At 45.1% G+C, this 6,539-nt stretch overlaps 1 long non-coding RNA gene across 1 annotated transcript; it reads right to left on the bottom strand.

The window, feature by feature from the left end:
- Positions 1–4,000: 4,000 nt before the first annotated feature.
- LOC126569119 (uncharacterized) lies at positions 4,001–6,241 on the bottom strand. Its single transcript, XR_007607786.1, has 3 exons — positions 6,128–6,241; positions 4,245–5,647; positions 4,001–4,140 (listed from the first exon to the last, which is right to left on the bottom strand). It is a non-coding gene; the product is annotated as an uncharacterized LOC126569119 (long non-coding RNA).
- Positions 6,242–6,539: the final 298 nt, after the last annotated feature.

Raw genomic sequence — 6,539 nt, 5'->3', positions numbered from 1 at the left:
TGGCCACCTCTTCTGGTCGTGCTCAGAAGTGACACATTCGTAAGAACGTGCCCAAGAGCGCGCGCGCGCGCGCCCATCGAACGAGATACAAGATTTACTACCTTCCTGCTGTCCATCTTCTGGGGGGCTCTGTCTTCGAGTCAGCGAGTGTAGAGACGATGCGATTGTATACACATTTAAATTACATTATAATGTATGTAATCAATAAACAATCTGTAATGCCATGCGCAATCGCCCAGCCACCCCCCTCCTGATGCTCTCACGAAGCAGACGGACCTTCGGTGGGTTGGTTGGGCCGAGACGAGACATTTCGAATTTGTTCCGCCCCGGCCAAAGGCGCGCGTCACGCGGTATGACGGGAGCGAGCGGGTGAACGGGTGGCCCCCGACCGGTGACGTACATCCGTGGCATTGCCGACGTGCTGGAAGAGGGAGAAAGAAAGATAAAGGAAAAACCACAAGCGAGAAAGAAAGAGAGTGCGAGAAGTTGAAGGAGAAATATGGGTTTTTAGGGGGAGATCGGTTGATGTGCAAACAACCGCAACCGGGGAACGGATGCTGGGCGATCGGCAGGTCGATCTCACGGCACCCACGATGCAGCACCACGCGTGGAGTGCAGTTGGTTATGGGATGCGTTTGGATTCGAGGGCAGTTTGTGGGAAATGTTCTGTTTTTGGTCACATTTTGATGTTGACTGTAATAGGGTGTTGAGGGCGACACCATCGAAGAGATGATCAGTACAAACGTGAAAGTGAAACGAACTAAATCAGAGCCGCGTGATGAGCACCAGTTGGTAGGTCAACACCTGGATAGATGTGTTTATATTTTCTAATGAAACAGTACAGAGATCGAATGTCGTTCATAAAACATTGTTTGATAATTAAGATTCAACAGAATTATTCCAATACCTTTAATCGAGATAAACAATTTCGTTTTATTCGTACTTCCGCATCTATTCGATACTTTTAGGTTATTTTCCACGAGTTTAAAATAGAACACACTGTATTTAGGGAATACATTAAAATTAACGATACAGACAACGATTAGAACGATTAGGTAATAAGGACATAAATTATTTCGTCAAAGCATCACCTCCAGTTCTTAAAGTTCCTCTTCATTCGACGACGTTTTTGCAAGCAAATTCGTGCATGCATGTATTCTGATTCTATTAGAAAAATAATAATGACATGTTCTATGTATTTGAGCTTCTTATCAGATCGTCATTACATATGTTAAAAAAACCTCTTATCAGATTTTTTGAACAATAAACTTTTTGTACTTTAATTGATGATAATTACTGACTTATCCGGCTACAACCAGATGGTGGTCTTGCAAAGCTTTGACGGACTGGAGATTGACGTAAACTAACAGTACAAAGATTAAAATTGCAATACATTAACATAATATTTAGCACGATCACTTTTCAAACAATTTATTTAAACATGACCGAGAGATGCAGAATGAAACTTTTGCTTTTGATTTAAAATGCCTGTTCCCGTTTGTACTCCGCTTTGAACTTAATTTACGATGAACTCAGAGACTCAAATGCCTGCTTCACAGAATGCTTTTTGTACAAAGAGGCCGCGACGAAAAGGAATCACATGCAGTGTCTCGATTTCTTCAATTATAGTGCACCTTTCTGAGATTCATCTGTCTGCCACAGACAGAAATCAGAATGGCTCCAAAAACAATAACTGAATCACACCCCGCAGCCACCGCCAAAAATAGCTGCCAAATTTCGCGCCAATTGCTACGACGTCGGAAGATTAAGGTAATTTGATGCAACCAGCATTGGCCCGTATATGCATCCGGCGGATCGATCGTGGCTACGCTTCAGATGCAGTTCGCAGTTGTTTTATGGACGCGTTTGATGATCGTTCCGAGCGAAGGAGCTGGCAAACTGAAGGAAGAAACAGCACCACACCATTGTGACACCGAAGAATATGCAGATGCCGAACAATGGCAGACGCTTCCACATCATAAAGATGCCTCTTATTCGTCTTCGTCATATACGGCACCTTCAAACCGCCTCCGAGCGGAGCGTGCGATATCGCGGGGCCACCAAAAATAGAGGACGTAATTAGCGAAATTCCTGCCGCATTCAGCGTCTCGAGCGCGGGCGCGCGCGCGCTCGCACATTATATTGCACCCAGGGTTCTTGTTTCGATCGAGCCAGACCCCAGAGTGCATCCGACTGTAATTGGGACGTCGAGTTGTGATGAGAACCGATACCGACTCGTCTTCAATCGAGCGGGGATCGTTGAAAGAAGCATTCAATTCGGCGCCTTAATGGTTGATCAATTCCTGGAAAAGGTAATAAATTTGTTGAAAAATGTATCTTCCTGCGCGGTATTATAAAAAGCTGCACCGAGAACAAGCCGGATGCTCTTTCATCTCGCATCTGCCAGTTCGTTAGAGGATTAGCAGCATAAGGATGCAGTTGCGCCTCTGATGCTCTCTCGCTCTCTAGCACGCGCGGCATTGTCGTGCAATAAACAAAAATCCGCAATTGATGGCATCTGATCTGAGACTTACTCCCGGACAGTCAGTCCGAAATTGCTGAATCCGCCGTCGAATCCACCGTCGAATGGAGCTTCCCTTCCCTTTTCATTGCATCATCTGTGTCATCTGGCACGATCGGCAACATAAATGATCTTCGGACTCCGGAGCAAGGCAATGGTTTGCAATTCGCGTCGGGCTAACACGCTGTATTTAACTAAATGAAGATATTAGGGAGAAGCTCAGCGTTGAAGAGCCAACCAACCTACTCCTAGCCAGGTGAACCGATCACCGATCTTCGATACTCGACGATCTCCGACGATGCTACGCAACATCCACAAATCAAGCTGTCTCGAAGCGTTATGAAATGTAAACAACGTGGCGCAAAAAGGAATAGATTATGCCATACCAGTTCCACCAGACTGCCCTCCCGAAGAACTAACCTTTTGACCTCTCTAGCACGGGATTTAGGCCCTTCATCATCACAAACTCAGCGACGCTTATGGATGCTGCAGCACACATCGAACGCAGTGCATCATCAAAGCGCATTACCTCCGAAAGTGGACTTTCAAAACATGCACCCAACTGCAGCGTCTCTACTGCGCTGCGTCCAGTAATGCATTCTCCCTCCTTCTTCATCCTCCCCCGTTGATCAGTCTGATGGCGCAACAAAGAAGCGCGTGTTGAGCTGAAAGGGACATCACCTACAATCGAACTCACGTCGATCGCAATCGCGTACGATTTCATTCCGCAATCATCGCACGCATCATCATCGTTCACGACCGACGGTTTCCCTTCCTCCGCGTGTTAATGTCCTGCAGCATAGCCCCTCTCGCTCGCTGCCACCACCACCGACGCCAGTGCTTATCAAATGGTACCGCGTCCATCGTTTGGCCTTATCCGTCGAACGACCATCGCCGTCGGACTATAAAACACTTCCAGAGCGTCCACTGGTCCAGAGGCGTGCGCGCGCGCACGTGGTTGTGCAGCAATTGCAGCAACACTGGTGGTTGGCTTGGGAGCCGGGAGCTGGGTGCCTTCGGGCAGCCGTATCTAGCCTTCGGTGCTGCGCGGCCCAGCCCAGTTTGCAGTGAGAAGGTTTTCTCACTATAGAAAAGTTGTTTCTGAGATGGGACTTGGTTGGTACTGGCATATAAGCGAGTCAATACAAATCGTCTTCCCCAGTCCCAACCGAGAAACAAGGGGCCAAGGCACCCAAGAACCAACTTTCGTGAAACCCGAACGCGAGCTCGAACGCAACCCCCCTTCGTGTGCTCTCGTGTGCCCCCTTTCTTCCATTGCTGTGCCCTCTCCCCCCGCCCCCCTCCCTATGTAATACGCGTTAATAAATTGTTCGGCCATCGCGCGCGCGCGATGGCCATTTTTGTTGTTTATTGTTTCGTTTCCATTTTTGTTTCTATGTTTGCGTTGGTGGTGGTGCGTGCGTGGCTTGACCCGGGCAGCGTAGGTATGTGCGTGTGACGTCGAACGCGTTTTGTTTTGGTGGCGTCCGCAGTGGAGAGCAGCTGTGTTGATAACCGGACGGTTGACGTTCTTGGAATGCTCTTGCACCGGTGATTTTATACTGATATATGATCGAATTTGATCGAAGTAAAGTTTCATCTGCTGTAGAGTTGGAGATCTGAAACGAGAAAAGTGAAAACATTGCAACGTTATTTGTGACTGAAAACGGAAGCAAACGTAAGTTGAATTGTTGTTGTTTTTGATCTGACACACTGAACTTACCTTGATTATTACTTTCAGGATCACACACGATGGATCAAATCAATATTGTTTTGGAAAGGATTGTGAAAGAGATGGCAGTGCTTTACGAGACCGTCAACGACATCACTAAGAGGGTATCGAAACTAGAAGCAACAGTGGAAATCCTATCATTCAACCAGTTAAGTGTGCTGAAACCTGTGTCCACAATAGAGGAGTTGGACGTATTCGACCGGCAGGCATCCAACGAACAATTTATCACACAGTGTAAGGCAAAGGTTAAGCAATATAAACCTATTAGCAATAGTAACCAAAGCGGAAAAGAGGTCTGCTATGAGATAGTCGACTACTTGTTCACAAGGGAGCTATTCCCACTATTCTCTTGGACAGGAAAAGCAAATCAGCAGAAGGAAAAAAAAAAAGCATTGAAGAAGTACAAAAATACTTTGAACCTGTTTTACTGTTGCATTTTGCAGTACAATTCATCATTTACTATGGGAGAAATGAACACTTTCTTTAAAACAATTATCAAAAATGCTCACGCGCGATGCAATTCAAATTAATTTTCATTAAATGACTTATTTGATTTTGATGCCATCCTTTAGTTATTTACATTACTGAATATGAAATGTGCCTTATGATAGTGTAAGTTTTGAATTGTGATATGGAATGACACTGAGCAAAGTGCTGTGAATTATGTTTTATAGTTTAAGGTTAGATGATAAGGTTTGAACTGAATAAAGAATTGATGCAAGCAGCAAATCGAAGACTTATTATGACTATACCTTCTACGACCAAACAGTTTTGAAATGTGAGTGTGTGATGGACTCTCGTCTCTCCTTTAGCGAACATCAGAACTCCATCATTTCTAGATCGTATAGACTGCTTGGACTAATATATCGGATGACGACTGATAGACACGGTTGATCGAGGTATACAGATATGTTAACGTCGGGGAGGCGTCCAGCAGGGGGGAATCCATGCTGTCCTCCTCCCACATGAACCAGATTTCGCGCCGGAGGACGATGATGATGAAATTGCGATGATAACGGATATCCAATGAGAGACCGCAACGAAGGTAACCGATCGAAACACTAGTATAGAAGATTAAAACGATCACCGGAGAGAGGCCTATTTGAAAGCTTAGGGCGAGCTGCTGCTGCTGGATGACGATTGTACAATGCTCGTGTTGGGTGATCGACTATCGTCCTGTTCGAATACCACGATCACCCTATCTTCCTCGTCTCTGGGGTCCAGTTCGGGTGTGATAAGACTGTCGATTGTAAACGACAGCTTCGGGCGCAGCAAAGTCATTCGTTTCAAAGTTGTCCCTGCGTCTGTGATTAATGTGACAAATGGCGTAGTGTGCTGTCCATCCCAGGCAACGTTTAATTCTGGCACAATTGACGATAGAACCGTAATGGTAGCTAAAAGCAGATAACGCAAAGAATGAATTAGAACCAGTATGAATAAAGCATGATTACATTAAACGTTGTTCCATGCACAGTAACAAACCAAACCCGCTCTGAAAGTCAGAGTGGGCCCCCTCCCTGTCTGCATACGATTTAAGAACGTATCCCAGTTGACACCACGAGAAGGTAGGGTAGGAGTTGTAATAGTAATAAATTACTGCAATTGAGTCAAGTGTGTTTATTACACACTTGACAACAGCAAGCAATTTATTACCTTACCGTTTGCCAACCAATTTAAGCTAAATCTAAAAAATAATCGAATATATTAAAGCGATAAATCATAAAGTTGTACATAAAATAAATATACTATTTCAACTTCGCCTAATTTCGGACTTAATTAGTTCCAAATTTAAATTTTTGCAAATTAAAGATTAGAAAACATTTAAATTTTCGAAGATCTTAGTTAATTAATTAACTTTTTAAATATTTACTTACTTTTTATCTCCAGATCATTTGCACTGGCCGCACGAATTGCACGATTTGCACGAAAATGTTTAATAATTTGCACTGCACTTGGTCATGAATAAACTGTGCGACGGCGGAAAAGCAAAAATCGGCTAAGTCCCGAAAATTTTCTAAGTCCCGAAACGCGTGCGTCCCGGGACTTAGAAAATTTTCGACTGACCGCGTTCGGGACTTAGCCGAATTTTGCTCGAGGTTGCTCCGTCTCTTTTTTTTCTATTGCTTTTCCTTTCGCGCTGCCGTACGCATCGCCCTTCTGCCCTTGCTGCCCTTCCCTTTCCGCGTAATTGAAACCCACAAGCTCGCGTTCGTTTTCGTTCGCCCTTCTTCTCTTCCCATTCCGTCCTTCCACCGCCGCAGCCGCGCTCCACAAGCTCGCGCACGA

This window comes from Anopheles aquasalis, chromosome 2, assembly GCF_943734665.1.
Source record: "Anopheles aquasalis chromosome 2, idAnoAquaMG_Q_19, whole genome shotgun sequence".
NCBI lineage: Eukaryota > Metazoa > Arthropoda > Insecta > Diptera > Culicidae > Anopheles > Anopheles aquasalis.
The sequence above is the reverse complement of the archived record's forward strand: the minus strand, read 5'-3'. Positions and strand labels throughout refer to the sequence as shown.